Source organism: Eutrema salsugineum, unplaced genomic scaffold (assembly GCF_000478725.1).
Source record: "Eutrema salsugineum unplaced genomic scaffold, Eutsalg1_0 scaffold_6, whole genome shotgun sequence".
Lineage (NCBI taxonomy): Eukaryota > Viridiplantae > Streptophyta > Magnoliopsida > Brassicales > Brassicaceae > Eutrema > Eutrema salsugineum.
In genome coordinates this window covers 11,620,688-11,635,542 of record NW_006256547.1, presented here as the reverse complement: position 1 = coordinate 11,635,542, position 14,855 = coordinate 11,620,688, and the positions used below count along the sequence as shown (strand labels likewise).

Below are 14,855 nucleotides of genomic sequence, written 5' to 3'. Positions count from 1 at the left end.
CACCTAATGATGCAATTTATGAATATATCAACTCCCCCACACTTATCCTTTGCTTGTCCTCAAGCAAAAAGAACAAATGAGAGAGAGAGGTTGAATGCATTGGGAGTTCATATTTCCTTTTAGAGAGAAGTGATCACAATGAGAATTCAAGTTCATGCTCAATTATGCAATGCAAAGCCATACTCAGATATATATCAACTCAACAAGGAATCTCCACAAGTTCTCCTCTCTCTCAACTCTTTCACATTCAATAAGCTTTTATCAGGTGAATCAAATGATGCAATGTTCAAATAGGCTGGCTTGGCTAGGGTAAGGTCATGAGATAAAAATGATCTCATCAATATTCAAGCGGGTGCAATGCAACAAGGATCTCTCTATGAACGACCAAACTTCGGCAGAATGCTAAAGGTAAAAAGCAACCGATGCATACAAGGGCAAGACTCATCACACCCCACACTCCACTCAAAGCGTTTCTCACTTGCTCACCCTCTCAGAATCCTCACTCTTCACAATCGTTTTCTTTTCACTAGGGGACTCGCCTTTTTCTTTCATTTTCAAGCCTTGGTTTTCACTTATTCACACAGCTCTTTTCTTTCATAGCATATAGCCTCTTTTAGACACTTGAGCCTTTGGCTTCTTTTCATTTCAGAGACTATACTTTACTTTTTAGAACAACAGAGCTTATCTTTTCCAATTCAAGACTCGATTCTTTTTCTTTCATTCCCCTAGCTATCTCCACACTCTCTTTTCCACTCAGCTCACCTTTTTCCACTCACCAATAGATCTTTTCCCCCACACTTATTTCTCACCAATACTCTTGGTTCCTTGATGTTGGAACATATCACTCAATGAGCCAAGCCCTTGTCGCTCTAAACCTAACACTTTCTGCCAAGTTCAGTCCAAGGTGGCCTTACAATTCACACACGAACATTGGCTCGAAAGAAAGATGGGTTCAAGGTGAGGGAACTGATCCATGATGCGGATTCAGCTGCTTGAGCTAAGGAAGGAGGGTGGTAAAAGCAACGATTCTAGCTCAAGTATGTATGTCGGTATCCACAAGCCTATTCAAGCAATGCATCAAAAGATATTTACATTTCAAGTTCAGGGTTATCACTTAGCTAGAGTTGAGTTCAATTCAAACTTGCTTCTTAGATTCAAATCGTTTCAGACTTTGCAAGCACAGAAAAAGATTCACAAGCATATTCAGTTCAAGTTTTCAAAGTGATGTACTCTCTAGAAAACCTATCATTACTCCCAGCAAGATGCAACCTATATGATGCAACTAGACTCGATCCTAAAAATGTGAATGCAACTAGAATGAACATTTTTTTGTGAAAATTTTCTGATTAGATGCAACTACATGAGACTCAAGACTCAAAGTGGAAAATAAGATCAAAGAAAACATGATTAGTAAACACTAAACTCCTCCCCCACACTTAAATAACACAGTCCTCTGTGTTATAAAAGCATAAGAGAGAAGTGAAAGGAAAAAGCAAGAAAAATGCAAAATGAAAAATTAAGAACTAGATGCATATGTACCATGAGTTTGGAGAGTTACCAGACTTGTTCATGATGGAATGGAGGTATTGGACATGGAGGAGGATGCTGGTGCTTTGAACCCTCTGCTTGGACTCAAGTCTCTCAAGCGTCCCTTTTTGTTCATGCTCGTTCAGGGACCCCTCTGCCTAGCCATGCCGAGGCTTCTATACCGAGGTGGACAAGTTTCTGTGTAAGTGGCAAGGGCACCTCGGTATTAGCTCAAGAACAACTCGGCTTTGGCTCTCCAAGGCTTCTCACAGCACTTTATTCCGTGAAGATCAAACATGAGACCTCGGTAATGATCATCTCGAGGTGCTTGGCCGAGGTGTCGGGTTCACTGCTCCTTTGAATCATAAGGCCGCCACCTTTAAGCTCCTCTCTGCACTTGTTCCTTCAAACCATTGAGTAAGAACGCTTTCTAGAATCTGAGATCACTTAGCAAACCCATCAAAACGTTCTGAAAATACTAAAGAAAAGATTAAAAAGACTATATACAAGGATAAGCTTGGGGTGTCTCCCAAGAGCACTTTGTTTAAAGTCACTAAGTTTGACTTTGTAAAACCTTTCTTAATGAGGGAGAGGAGGAGCTTTGATGCTCCTTGTCATGTCCATGAATTCAAGCATGAGGTCCTTGTTCATCAGCTCTTGGACACCACCAGATCCCTTGTCTATGAGTTCTTGTGTGAGGATAGCTCTGACTTTGGCAAATGGTCTTGATCTCACATTGCCTTTAACTTTGTATTCCACAGCTCCACCATCAAACTTCCATGGAGTGAGAGCTAAGACTTGAGAAGAAGAAGACCCAAGAGTGAATGGTTTAATGCTTGTTGGGCGCTTGTCTTGGGACTCTGAACCATTGCTTTTGTTGCTGCTGATCTCTTTCTCACCTGGTGTAGGAGGTGGAGATTCCAAGCAATCCTCATCATCACTAAAGAACTTCTCACCATCAATGAACTCAAGATCAAGCTCTCTTTGGTGTTCTTTCTTTTTCTCACAAGCAGCAAACGGCTGATCCTTCTCTTTCATTCCACAAGTCCCCACATACGTCATCTCAAAGTTTTGAAACTCATCACAGAGACTTACAGACACATAAGCTGGCGGTTCAATAGCTTTTTCTTCTTTCTGAAGCTGTTGTTCGGCCTTTTCTTCAGCAGTAATCTGAACTTTGTCTCTAGAAGCTCCATGGATGTCTTTTATAGCGAAAACTTCAGTTCCAAGGGTCACCTCTCCACTGAGTTGCTCAATATCCTCATTGTCTTGTGAAGAAAGACCTCTAAGAGCAATGTCTTCTTGTGGACAAAAGAGTACACGTTCTATCTCCTTTACAGCAGCTTCATGATCTTTGCTCTCCATGTGATTCACTTGAGAGGTTAAACTCTCTATTTTGTTGTGGAGATCATTGTATGAACGCTTTACTCTTGTTGTGAGCTCATCTTGTCCCTTCAGAAGTTGTTGGAACATGCTGTTCAGCTCCATTTCTTGAGTCTTTGAAGCAGCTTGCTCTTGTGGAACAGACTCTTGCTGAAAACGAAGCTCCACCTCAGTTTTACCATCTTGACAATATTCAGTATCAAGCTCTTTGTATCTTTCATTGCTCTTGGCCAAATTCTCAACAAGTAACTCTCCTTGTTCTATGGTAAGAGTCGCAAAACGCCCATTGCTAGCTGCATCCAATGTCCATTTATGCTCTGTATCAACTCCCCAATAGAAGATACTAAGAATAGCTTCTTGTTGGAACCCATGATGGGGACAATCTCTAGTGTAGCCTTTAAGTCTCTCCCATGCTTCATCAAAGGTCTCATGGATTCTTTGTTTGAAGCCCAAGATGTCTTTCCTAGCTTGGATAGTCTTTTGTATGGGATAAAACCTTTGGAGGAAGATCATCTTGCAATCATACCAAGAATTTACCAAGTGGGATGGTAATGCTCTCTCCCATTTGCTTGCCTTTTCTCCAAGTGAAAATGGAAACAAGATGAGCTTGATACTGTCGTGGGGCACTCCTCCAGTCCTAAATGTGTCACACAACCTCTCAAAGCAGTCCAAATGATCATATGGATTCTCCATACCAGACCCCAAGAACTTAGTTTCTTGAATCAACTTAACCAAGCTTGCTTTGATCTCATAGGCCGCAGCTTCAAATGGAGGAGGGTGGATGCCATACCTCTTTCCATGACTACAAGGAGTGTCACAGCTTCCAACTGTTGGCGTTTTCTTTGGAGCTTGGGTCAGTGCTGGAGGTTGTGGCTGTTGTTGCGGTTTTGGGACTGGAATAATGCTCTTGTGGACGTCCATCTCCAACAGCTCAATAGAACGTGTCTTTCCATTTCTCTTCTTGTGAATTTGGTACCTTTCAAAGCTCAAGAGAATCAAGGAAGACAAGTTAGTAACAATGAAAAAGAGAAAATTCATCATCTCAAAGAGATGCATGCTCTTAGTGATATACATTAACATGGTGAAAATAAAAGCTTAGTAAAACAAAAGAAAACAATGACTTGATCTCAAGAAGATCCAAAGTTCTAATGCTAGAATGAACTCTCCAATTGGCAACGGCGCCAAATTGATAGCAGGAATTTTTCAATCCTTGATCAATTCCTCAACTACTCATGTCATTGTAGCACTTGAGGTATCAATCCAAATGGAGAGATTCTAGACACTAGAACTATGTGGAGCTATCTTAATTCAAGTCGAACAAGCGGATGAGTTGGTAACAAGGTGATCTAAAATATAAAGTAAACAAAAAAACAAGAAGTAATTTAAGAACAAGCAACAAGACAACAAAACAAAGACTCAGATTCAAAACAAAGAGAAAGCTAAACCTCTAGATGTGATCATTGATTAGGGTGCTTTAGAGATTTATTCATGATGCTAAGAACAATAATGCAATGCAAGTTACTCTTTAGTCTAGACTTCAAAAGCAGATTAATTCATTCCCATGAAAATAAACTCTTTGTAAATCACTTAATCAAGATTAATTCACCTTAAGCAAGATCAAGCAATCAACAAGCATAAAGTATCAAGTCTAATAATGACCAAACGGTTTCTATTTCAAGGAGACCGAATCTTACACAGAAAGCAGCAACAAGCAATCACATGATCTCAAAACCAATTAACTTAGAACTCAAATCTAGACTAATCCTCTCATGAAGGCATTAATCTCTACACTAATCCACTTTCAAACCAAATCATCATTTGTGAAATATGAATCAGTGAGCATTAAGAAACAGTTCTAATATGTCATTCATGCATTTAACAAATCATTCCCATGATGAAAAAGGCATAAACCCTTAGCTTAGCTCATTCAGACATTTCATCAAACACCTTGTGGGTGGAGAAATGACTAAGGTCTAGATCAGAGTGATGTGCAAAGATCTAGCATTAAGAGCAGCTAACTAAGGAAAGGAGATGAGAATCTAGAACCTAAACATCATAAACCGATCATCTAAGCACCCTAATCTACACACCGAGAAGCTTAAAAGATAACTACTCACTAATCATGATTAACACACCATTTCCTTTGCAAGAGGTGGTGTTAATCATGATTAGAAGCAGATATGAGATGATTAGATGATAAGAAATAGCTTTAAGATGATTAAATCTGCTAGATATCTCTTGATCAAACTCGTTTTTACACTAAGAAGCAGAGAAAAAACAAAAAGAGGCAGATTAGAGGATAAGATAAAGCATAACTAGGGTTTTAGTCTCTAAAAACTATTTATATAAAAGGGTGTGGGCCGGGTCAGCCCAGGACAAACTGGGTACTGACCCGCCCTTTCTGGGTTGCTGGAGCCACCCCTCGCCATCTGAAGAAGTCTCACACCGAGGGCCATACACCAGGGGGTCATGTGCTGGGTTGAAACTTTGATGAACACTTGAAGAACATGCATGAGACTTGGCATTTGATCCGGTTAAAGCTTTGAAACGTGAAGAGGATTTGTTTGTAATCTGGGTTGGAGAGATGAGGACCTCGGCATACATGCCGAGGTGCCTGGTACCCGAGGTTTGTGTAACATAGGAGCTCGGCATAGCATGCTGAAGGGTTCACACCAAGGTCTGCTTCAACACTTAGTCGTTTGGGGATCATTTTGGTGATCAAGGGAGCCTCGGTGTTGAAAGGCCGAAGTCCTACCTCGAGGTATAGTCCCAAGGCTTCGTAAACATGCCTCCTCGGCATACATGCCGAGGTATTCACGCCGAGGTAGGACACAGCACTTAGCTTACAGTTGCATCTCTTAAAACCCGAATTGAGCAGCTTCTCTTCTGTTCAGTGTAACTTTCAGCTCGTAACTCCAAATGACCTGAAACCAGTTCCATGAGAAAGATAACTCATTCAGCTCAATCTTTGGTGAAGAAACTATCGGCGCTTGGGAAGTGGAAGGCTTCCTGGAGGGCTCATCTTCGCAATGCATTTACACGATCAGAGAAAGGCGTCTAGACATGTGTCCATTCCGGAGACGTTAAATTCTTGCTCATACATTTGAATTGGATGATCTTGGACGTTCTGGAAAGAGGACTCAAACATCTCTGATTCTTATGAAGACTCCGACAGCTGAATCTGCCTGGAAGTGCGCCGTCCTTCGTATTCTTCGGAGCTCATCGGGTCGGTCCAAGACGGCAGCGAGACAGGGGTTTCTTCCGACGAGCTCAACTTTCTGCTCACGCGTCCGAATTCCATTATTCTACTTGCTATGGAACGATGATCCAATCGTCTCCAACTTTGATGAAGCCCCCGACAACTGAATCGGACCGGAAGGTTCCCCGGACAGGCGATCATTCCGGAGTATCGGATTGCTCCGGAATGGATGCGAGAGAGGTCTGTCTTCCGATTACCATATCTTTCAGATCCGTGGGCCAAATGCTTTGATTACAACTGTTCTGAACTCTTGACTCAGTTATCTCCAACGTTTATGAAGACTCCGACAGCTGAATCGGCCGGCAAGATCTTCCGGTGACGCGATTTCGGAAATGTATCTGCACCCGGGATTTTTGGCCGAGAGACTTGACCGCGGTACGTGTTTTTGGCCAAGAAAGCTACCCGCGGGAAGGATTTTGGCCGAGGATCTTCGACTTTCAGTACAGCATTTTGCCGAGAAACCCAAAATTGCTCCTTTTTACCATTTTTGATCATTCCAACTCCATTTCTTCATCTGAATCACATCCTCCACTCCAAATTGGCTCCAAAAGCACCTGTTTAACACTCCAAAACATGCAAAACTCTCTTGGACCTAATGTAATCTCCTAAGTTCTAAAACAATGCTTAAAGACCTAAAATGCATGAGATAAGACATGATTTGGACTAAAATATGTACACCTAATGATGCAATTTATGAATATATCAGTCGTACGGTCTGGACTTATTTTTCTCGTGTTAACACAAGCGGCCTCGGCATATTCCATCCCGAGGGCATGATAGACAAGACTTTTTAGGTCTCAGGGCTATCAATCCCCTTGTCAATGTAGCATAAAAGAGGTTGTCAATCCAAGAATGTGGTGATAGACACTAAGCTATGTGATCAGTTTCTCAATTCAAGTAAACAAGTGATGTTTTGAATGATTAATGACAGCTAAAAAATTAAACAGGATTAATAACTAAAGAAGTGATCAAACAAGAACTAAGCAATGACAAGTGATGAGAATATGAAATGATGGAGGCACGAGATTCTAGACATGATAGTTGGATAGGGTGCTTTGGTGCTAAACTAGGAATGCTAATGACAATGATGAGACATGATTCAAATGATTAAGAACTCTAATCTAGATTAATCCTCTCATGAAGGTATTAATCCCTACACTAATCCATTTTCAAACCAAATCATCATTTGTGAAATATGAATCAGTATGAATTAATAAACAGTTCTAAATGATCATTCAAGCAAATAACAATACATCATCATGCAGCAAATGCTTAAACCTCTAATACAGCTCTTTCAGGAATTTCATCAAACACTTTTGGTGCATGAAATTCCCATAATCTAGATTTCAAGTGATATGCAAGGATCTAGCCTAGAGAACAGCTGTTTAGAGAGATGAATCAATGAATCTAGCCCTAAGCACTCCTAATCTAACACTTTAGCACCCTAACCTACACATCTAGAACCTCATTAAGGTGACTACTCACTAATCATACTAATCTCTCTTAAACCTTTGCAAGTTGAGAAGATTGGCATGATTAATGATGAGAAAGGGAGATGGAGAAGATGGATAATGAAGGATTTGCAGCTTTTAACACAAAGATCTCTCAAACTCTCTTGATTAAACCCTTAAAAATCGATATTTCTCTTCTTAAGTGGAGTCTTTTCACAAAAGAGGCAAGAGACAAAAGGAATAAAGCTTTTGTTTTGGGAAAAACCCTAAAAACTATTTATATGTCTCTAAAAACGAACCGGGTCAGCCCGGAACAAACCGGGTCCTGACCCGGCTTTAATGGATAAAGTGACGAATGTGCTAGTTGGTCAAGAGTCTCCCAGGTCGCATGCCCAAGTCGCACAGGTGAAGAAACAGTCTTGTGAGACTTAAATCCCTTAGTCTTAGGCGCACGCCCATCTAGATGTGTTTTACGAGTCTTTGTGCGGCTCAATCCTCTTCTTCTTCATCTCGCATGACCAAGGCGAAATCTGGGGAAGGTATGTGTGCGACTTGGTCATCCCTTAGTCCCAGGCCGCATGCCCAAGTCGCACAACCAGAGGAAGAAGCTTGGATGAGGTAAAACTCTTGTAAACTAAGCTGCATGACCTTCTCGGTGTGATTTGCGAATCCGTCTGCGGCCTGGTCTCCATTACTCCTTAACTCGCACGACCATGTAGCAGGGGCCTTCAAAGATATGTGCGGCTTGGTCTCCATTACTCCCAGGTTGCAGGCTCAAGTCGGTGTAGATTGCGAGTCTTCGTGCGGTTTAGTTCCAAGCGCGGCCAACTCGCATTCCTAAGTCACACGTTGGGGAGTTAGTATTTTCCTTGCTCGGAAGCCTCAGACCTTATCCAGTGATAGCTTACTCGCACTTCTCAACTCGCAGCTCAACCTCCAGGCATTCATCTTCAGGCGTTGCGAGTTAACCAAGTCGCAAGACTTTCTCGCAGCATTCAGGTCTCCTCGGACCACTTCACATTCAGGGAAGAGTAACTTCCAGGATACTGGTCCGAATGGTGTGATTCCAGTTTCAGTGGATAGAATACCCAGATATGGTCAACTTTGGTGAAGGAAGTGGAAGGTTTCCTGGAGGGCTCATCTTCGCAGTGCATTGACACGGTCAGAAAGAGGCTTCTAGACATGCGTCCATTCCGGAAACGTTATCTTCTTGCTCATAGATACGAATTGAATGATCTCAGACGTTCTGGAAAGAGGACTCAAATATCTCGGATCCTGATCAAGGCCCTGTAAACTGAATCGGTCTGGAAGTGCATCGTCCTTCGCATTCTTTGGGGCTCATCGGGTCGGTCCAAAACGGCAGCGAGACAGGCGTGCCTTCCGACGAGCTTAACTCTCTGCTCACGCTTCCAAATCCTATGCTTCTACCTGCTATGGAACCATGATCCGACCGTATCCAACCTTGATGAAGCACCTGACAACTGAATTGATAACTAAGAGTTTTCAGGCTCTTAGAAGGGTTATCAATCCCCTTGTCAAAGTAGTATAAGGGGTGTCAAACCAAGCTTGTAAACGAGACACTAGCCTATGTCATTTGTTCACTTAAGTCAAGACAAGATGATAAAAGTTTGGTGACGATGATTAACAGGCAAATGAGAAATAAAGTTAAATAAAAGCAGAGATTTAAACTAATCAAGATGCAAATAACAAACAGGTGATTCAGATGATGGTAATGAATGATAAAGGCAGAAGCTTTAGACAGGATATTTGACTCGGGTGCTTCCAAGTTAGACTAAGGGGCTAATGAATCATTTTATCAAGCGATTTCATTTGACTTTGAACTCAAGGCACGTTAATCTTCTCATGAAAGTATGAAACGTCTAAACTGATCCTCTTTCATACCAAAATCCCTTTTGAGAAGCACGAATCAGTCAGCAATAAGAATCGGTTCAAAAACGTCATTTAAGAGAACAAACTATCACTCTCGCGATGAAAGACTCTTAAACCCTTAACCGTGTGGTTCAGACATTTCTACAAACACTTCTGATGCGAGATATGTCTCAGATCTGAACCTCAAGTGATGTGCTTGAATCCAGCTTAGAGATCTCGTCGGTTAAGGAATGAAACATGCAAGACTAGACACCTAAACCCATTAATCCACCTTGAAAGCACCCTAATCTACCTATCTAAAGCCGCTTAAACGACTACTCACTGATCATAACGAGCTCACTAAGTCCTTTGCAAGACGTGTAGCTAGTCATGATAAGGAGTTTGATGTTGGATGATAAAAGAAATAAAGAAAGAACAAGATTCTGATGCAAAAACGAGATATCGGATTAGATTAATCAAGTTTCACAAAAGAGGCAAGTTCTTAGAGCTAAAAACAGATAAGAGATAAGATAACTAGGTTTTTAGTCTCAAAATGTATTTATAGCAAATGGAAAGTGTTGCGGGTCAGCCCGGAACAAACCGGGTACTGAACCGCCTTCTTGGGTTGATGGGTGAGTGCCACGGTGTGTCGGAAAGTGAAGCCGAGGTCTTCATGCTGAGGTGTGCACGTGAGTCAGGATCCAGATGAAGATCTCGTGAAGAACACGTCAAGAACATGCATGAACCCTAGTCTTTGATCTATCCTCACGTGTATGTTCTTGAGCCATTCTGTTCTTGATTCTGGGTTCGTGACAAGGGACCTCGGGATAAAATGTCGAGGGGTCATGATGTCGAGGTGCTTGGGAGAACACAGTCCGACATGCACGCCGAGGTCATTACACCGAGGTGTACTTTCAACACTTAGTCGTTTCCAGCTTCAGTTCTTACGTATGCATGCCTCGATCTAACCATGCCAAGGCTTTGGCACGAGGTCTAGTACAGAATACTTCCAAGATATGAGCTTCGACTTGAGTGACGCCAAGGTAAAGATACCGAGGCCTGTGAAAATACTTAGCGCGTATCGCAACTCTGTTAGGCTTGTATCGACCATGTCACATTCCGGAAGCAGTAACTTTCAGCACACGACTCCAATTGCTCTGGGACCAGTTCCACAGTCAAGATGACTCAATAAGCTCGAACTTTGGTGAAGAAACCATCGAAGCTTGGGGAGTGGAAGGCTTCCTGGATTTAACATCTTTGCGCCGCATTGAAATCACCGGAAAATAGACTTTTAGACCGATGTGAACTCCGGAGACCCTATCTTCCAAACCTTTGCTCCGAATTGAGCGATTCTAAATGCTCTGAGAAGATCTTCCATGGATCTCGAACTTTGGTGAAGACCGGGTAAGCTGGTTCGGTCTGGAGGGGCTCCGTCCGCCATGATCTTTGAAGTTCGCCGTTCAGTTCTCGGGTACGCGCAATGCTGGTGAATGCTCCGGAAGCCATATCTTTCTCTCCACTGGTCCGAATTGGATGATTCCAACTGTTCTCGAATCTTTGCTTGATTATCTCCAACTTTGGTGAAGACGCCGCCAACTGATTCGGACCGGAAGGTTCCCCGGATTACTGATCTCTGAATTGCGCGGGCAAGGACAACTTTTGGTCGTAAAAACCTTCCCGCGGTAAGAAAAATGGCCGAGGGCTGTGTACCGCGGTAAGCTTTTTGGTCGTAAAAATTCTTGCCTCGGTCAGAAACTTGTCCCATGGTATTTTTGCACTCGATACTCGATTCTGGCCGATCGGTAAGGTTTTTGGCCGGTAATGAGCGTCCGGGAAACATTTTGGCCGAGGTTTCCGACCAGTCGGTACGAGATTTGGCAGAGAAATTCCTCCAAGCGGTTTTCACCATTTTTGACCCTTTTCTTCACCGTTTTCTTTTCTGTTCCTCTTCTTAGGCTCCAATTGGTCTCCAAAGCTCCTGATAAAGACTTCAAAACATGCAAAACTCTTTGGGACCTAATGCAAGCCCTAAGTCCTATTTTAACGCCTAAAGACTCAATTTACATGAGAAAACACATGATGAGGACTCTATAATGCAATCTAAATGATGTAAAATATAGACATATCAACTCCCCCACACTTGTCCTTTGCTTGTCCTCAAGCAAAAAGAACAAATGAGAGAGAGAGGTTGTAATGCAGATGGAGCTCATATTTCCTTTTTAGAGAGAAGTGACCACAAGAGAACTCGGATTCATGCTCAAATATGCAATGCAAAGCTATGCTCGGATAATTTCCAACTAAAACACGGAATCTCCACAAGTCATTATCACATTCAACTCTTTCACATTCATTAAGTTCGTAACCGGTGAATCAAATGATGCAATGTTCAAATAGGCTGGCTTGGCTAGGGTAAGGTCATGAGATAAAAATGATCTCATCAATATTCAAGCGGGTGCAATGCAACAAGGATCTCTCTATGAACGACCGAACTTTGGCAGAATGCTAAAGGTAAAAAGCAACCGATGCATATAAAGGTAAAAAGACTCATCACACCCCACACTCCACTCAAAGCATTTCTCAATTGCTCACCCTCTCAGAATCCTCACTCTTCACAATCGTTTTCTTTTCACTAGGGGACTCACCTTTTTCTTTTATTTTCAAGACTTGGTTTTCACTTATTCACACAGCTCTTTTCTTTCATAACGTATAGCCTCTTTCATTTTCATTTCAGAGCACTTGAGCCTTTGGCTTCTTTTCATTTCAGAGCTTATCTTTTCACATCCAAGACTTAATTCATTTTCATTCATTCCCCTGGCTATTTCCACTCTCACTTTTCCACTCAGCTCACCTTTTTCCACTCACCAACAAGTCTTTTCCCCCACACTTATTTCTCACCAATACTCTTGGTTCCTTGATGTTGGAACATACCACTCAATGAGCCAAACCCTTGTCGCTCTAAACCTAACACTTTCTGCTAAGTTCAGTCCAAGGTGGCCTTACAATTCTCACACAAACATTGGCTCGAAAGAAAGATGGGTTCAAGGTGAGGGAACTGATCCATGATGCGGATTCAGCTACTTGAGCTAAGGAAGGAGGGTGGTAAAAACAGTGATTCTAGCTCAAGTATGTATATCGGTATCCACAAGCCTATTTAAGCAATGCATCAAAGGATATTTTCATTTCAAGTTCAGGGTTATCACTTAGCTAGAGTTGACTGTAATTCAGACTTGCTTCTCAGATTCAAATCGTTTCAAGCTTTACAAGCACAGAATGAGTTTCACAAGCATATTTAGTTCAAGTTCTCAAGTGATTTACACTCTAGGAAAAAATCTATCATTGCTCCTTGCACTGATGCAATCCTACATGATGCAACTAGACTCGATCTTAAAATGCGAGATGCAACTAGAATGATGTAATTTATCACATGTATTAAGCTAAATGAGACTCAAGAATGCAAAAGTCAAATAAGAACAAAGAAAACAAGATCAGAAAACACAAAGCTCCTCCCCCACACTTAGATAACACAGTCCCTTGTGTTATAAAAGCGTGTGAGAGAAGTGAAAAGACAAACTGAACGAATGCAAGATGATATATACAAGATGCATATGTACAAGGTTTGAAGTCGATAACTTAGTCAGAGAGGTCAGATCCCAAGTAGTGCGAGGGATTCGATGTTGAGCAGGATGGAGTGGGCTGACGTGGTGGGCTGCTTTCTGAGGGTTCAGGCAAAGCCGTGGCTGGATCGATCCAGTCTTCTTTGCCTGGTGGAAACTCCGGGTTCCTCGCGTTTGAGCTTTCTCCAACTCCTTCTTCTATAATCGGTGCGGTTGAGGTCGCTGAGTTCTTATCCGGTGAGGATGGCCTCGTGAGCTACTTTACCTTCTTCTTCAAATGCCTCACACAACCCACCAATGCGTGGATGGTTTTGTCTTGCCACTTACACCACTTTTGGAGGGTGAATACAGCTTCTTGGTGTGGTATTCAGGTTCACCCCACACTTGCGGATCAAAGTGATAGCGGCCTGCTCCGATCCTTCTCTCATAGTGTCTCTGCTCCTCGTTATCACAATCTTCCGGGCCATTAGTGTTCTCGGGTTTGCTGGGTGCTGCCTCGGTGCATTTGCGTGTTGGTGGGTCGAGAGCTGGGTTATACAACTGGTCTTTGAGAACGTAGAATGAGACGTTACACTGCTTGTCGAGCATGGTGAGGCTTCGGTTAGGCAGTAGAACCTGCGTGCCGTCTCTATGCAGTAGGGTGAAGTTGTAAACCCATTTGTCCCCTGACTTGCCTCCGAAGAAACCACTTTTGCTTAGGTATAACTCATCAATGAGATTCGGCTTCTTTGGTGAATCAGGGAATATAAACCCTTGAGCCCTCAGGATCTTGGTGACTATCCAACCGTTCTGAAGTCTTCTTGCTCCTCGCTTCTTGCGGTCGCACCATACATTGTGCCGATAAGTGAGCATTTGAATGGCAAAGAATGCACCAAATGATGGTACATGCAGCGGCCCTTGGAACTCTTTCTTGTTCTTCATTTGAGTGATGAACGGCTTCAGTCCGAGTCCCAATAGTTCAAGCTCGGCCGTGTGAATAACACCAGGGTTAAAGGTCGAGAAGAATGTTGATGCTAGGACGCGGTTTGTGTATCTGATCGCAGGGTTCCTTATGCAGCTTGTCTTGCTCTTGCCTCCGAGGTAGGGTCCAAAAGATATCGTTTCCCACAAGGCGGCCAACTCATCACGAGGGTACACAAACTTGTCAAGCGAGCTTCCATTCCTTTCAAACCCAAAGATTTCATCAAGCTCCTTGAAACTGACCTTGTAGTGCACGCTATCCATTTCAAACTCAATGTGGCCGAATCCTTTGCCATGTAAACGCTTTGGATCTCTCTTGGGGTAGATGATGACCTCCAAGGTTGCAAGAAACTGCTGTGTAATCCCTTCATAGGCAACATCGCTCATCTCAAAGAACTTTGCCAAGCCCATATTCTCAAAAATGAGGGTCACGTCATCAAGTATCTCGAGTTTCTTCAGCAACTCCAAGTCAGGGAATCGACCTTGAGCCACTCTGATTGAGTTAAAGTGGTCCAAGTATTCCTCAGTGGTTGGGAAGTGCTCATCCTCGGGCTCGGCCTTTGGTTCTTTCTTGGACTTTTTGTCACCGTTGTCTACATAAGGGACTAAGGCTCCGGGCTCATCGTCATTAGATCCCACAGCTGCCTTCTTCCCGTTCCTCTTTGACTCGAGAGCTGGTGCCAGAGTGAGCTCAGTATTTCTTGCTCGTTTGGGGGTTGGCTCATCATCGGGTCGCATCGAGGGTTTCTTGCTGGTCTCTCCACTACGTGGCACGGCAACGGCTTTACCCTT

General features: G+C 42.8%; 1 non-coding gene across 1 annotated transcript; it reads left to right on the top strand.

The window, feature by feature from the left end:
• The first annotated feature begins 3,274 nt into the window (after positions 1–3,274).
• LOC112083668 lies at positions 3,275–3,380 on the top strand. Its single transcript, XR_002897804.1, has one exon. It is a non-coding gene; the product is annotated as a small nucleolar RNA R71 (small nucleolar RNA).
• The last annotated feature ends 11,475 nt before the right edge of the window (positions 3,381–14,855 follow it).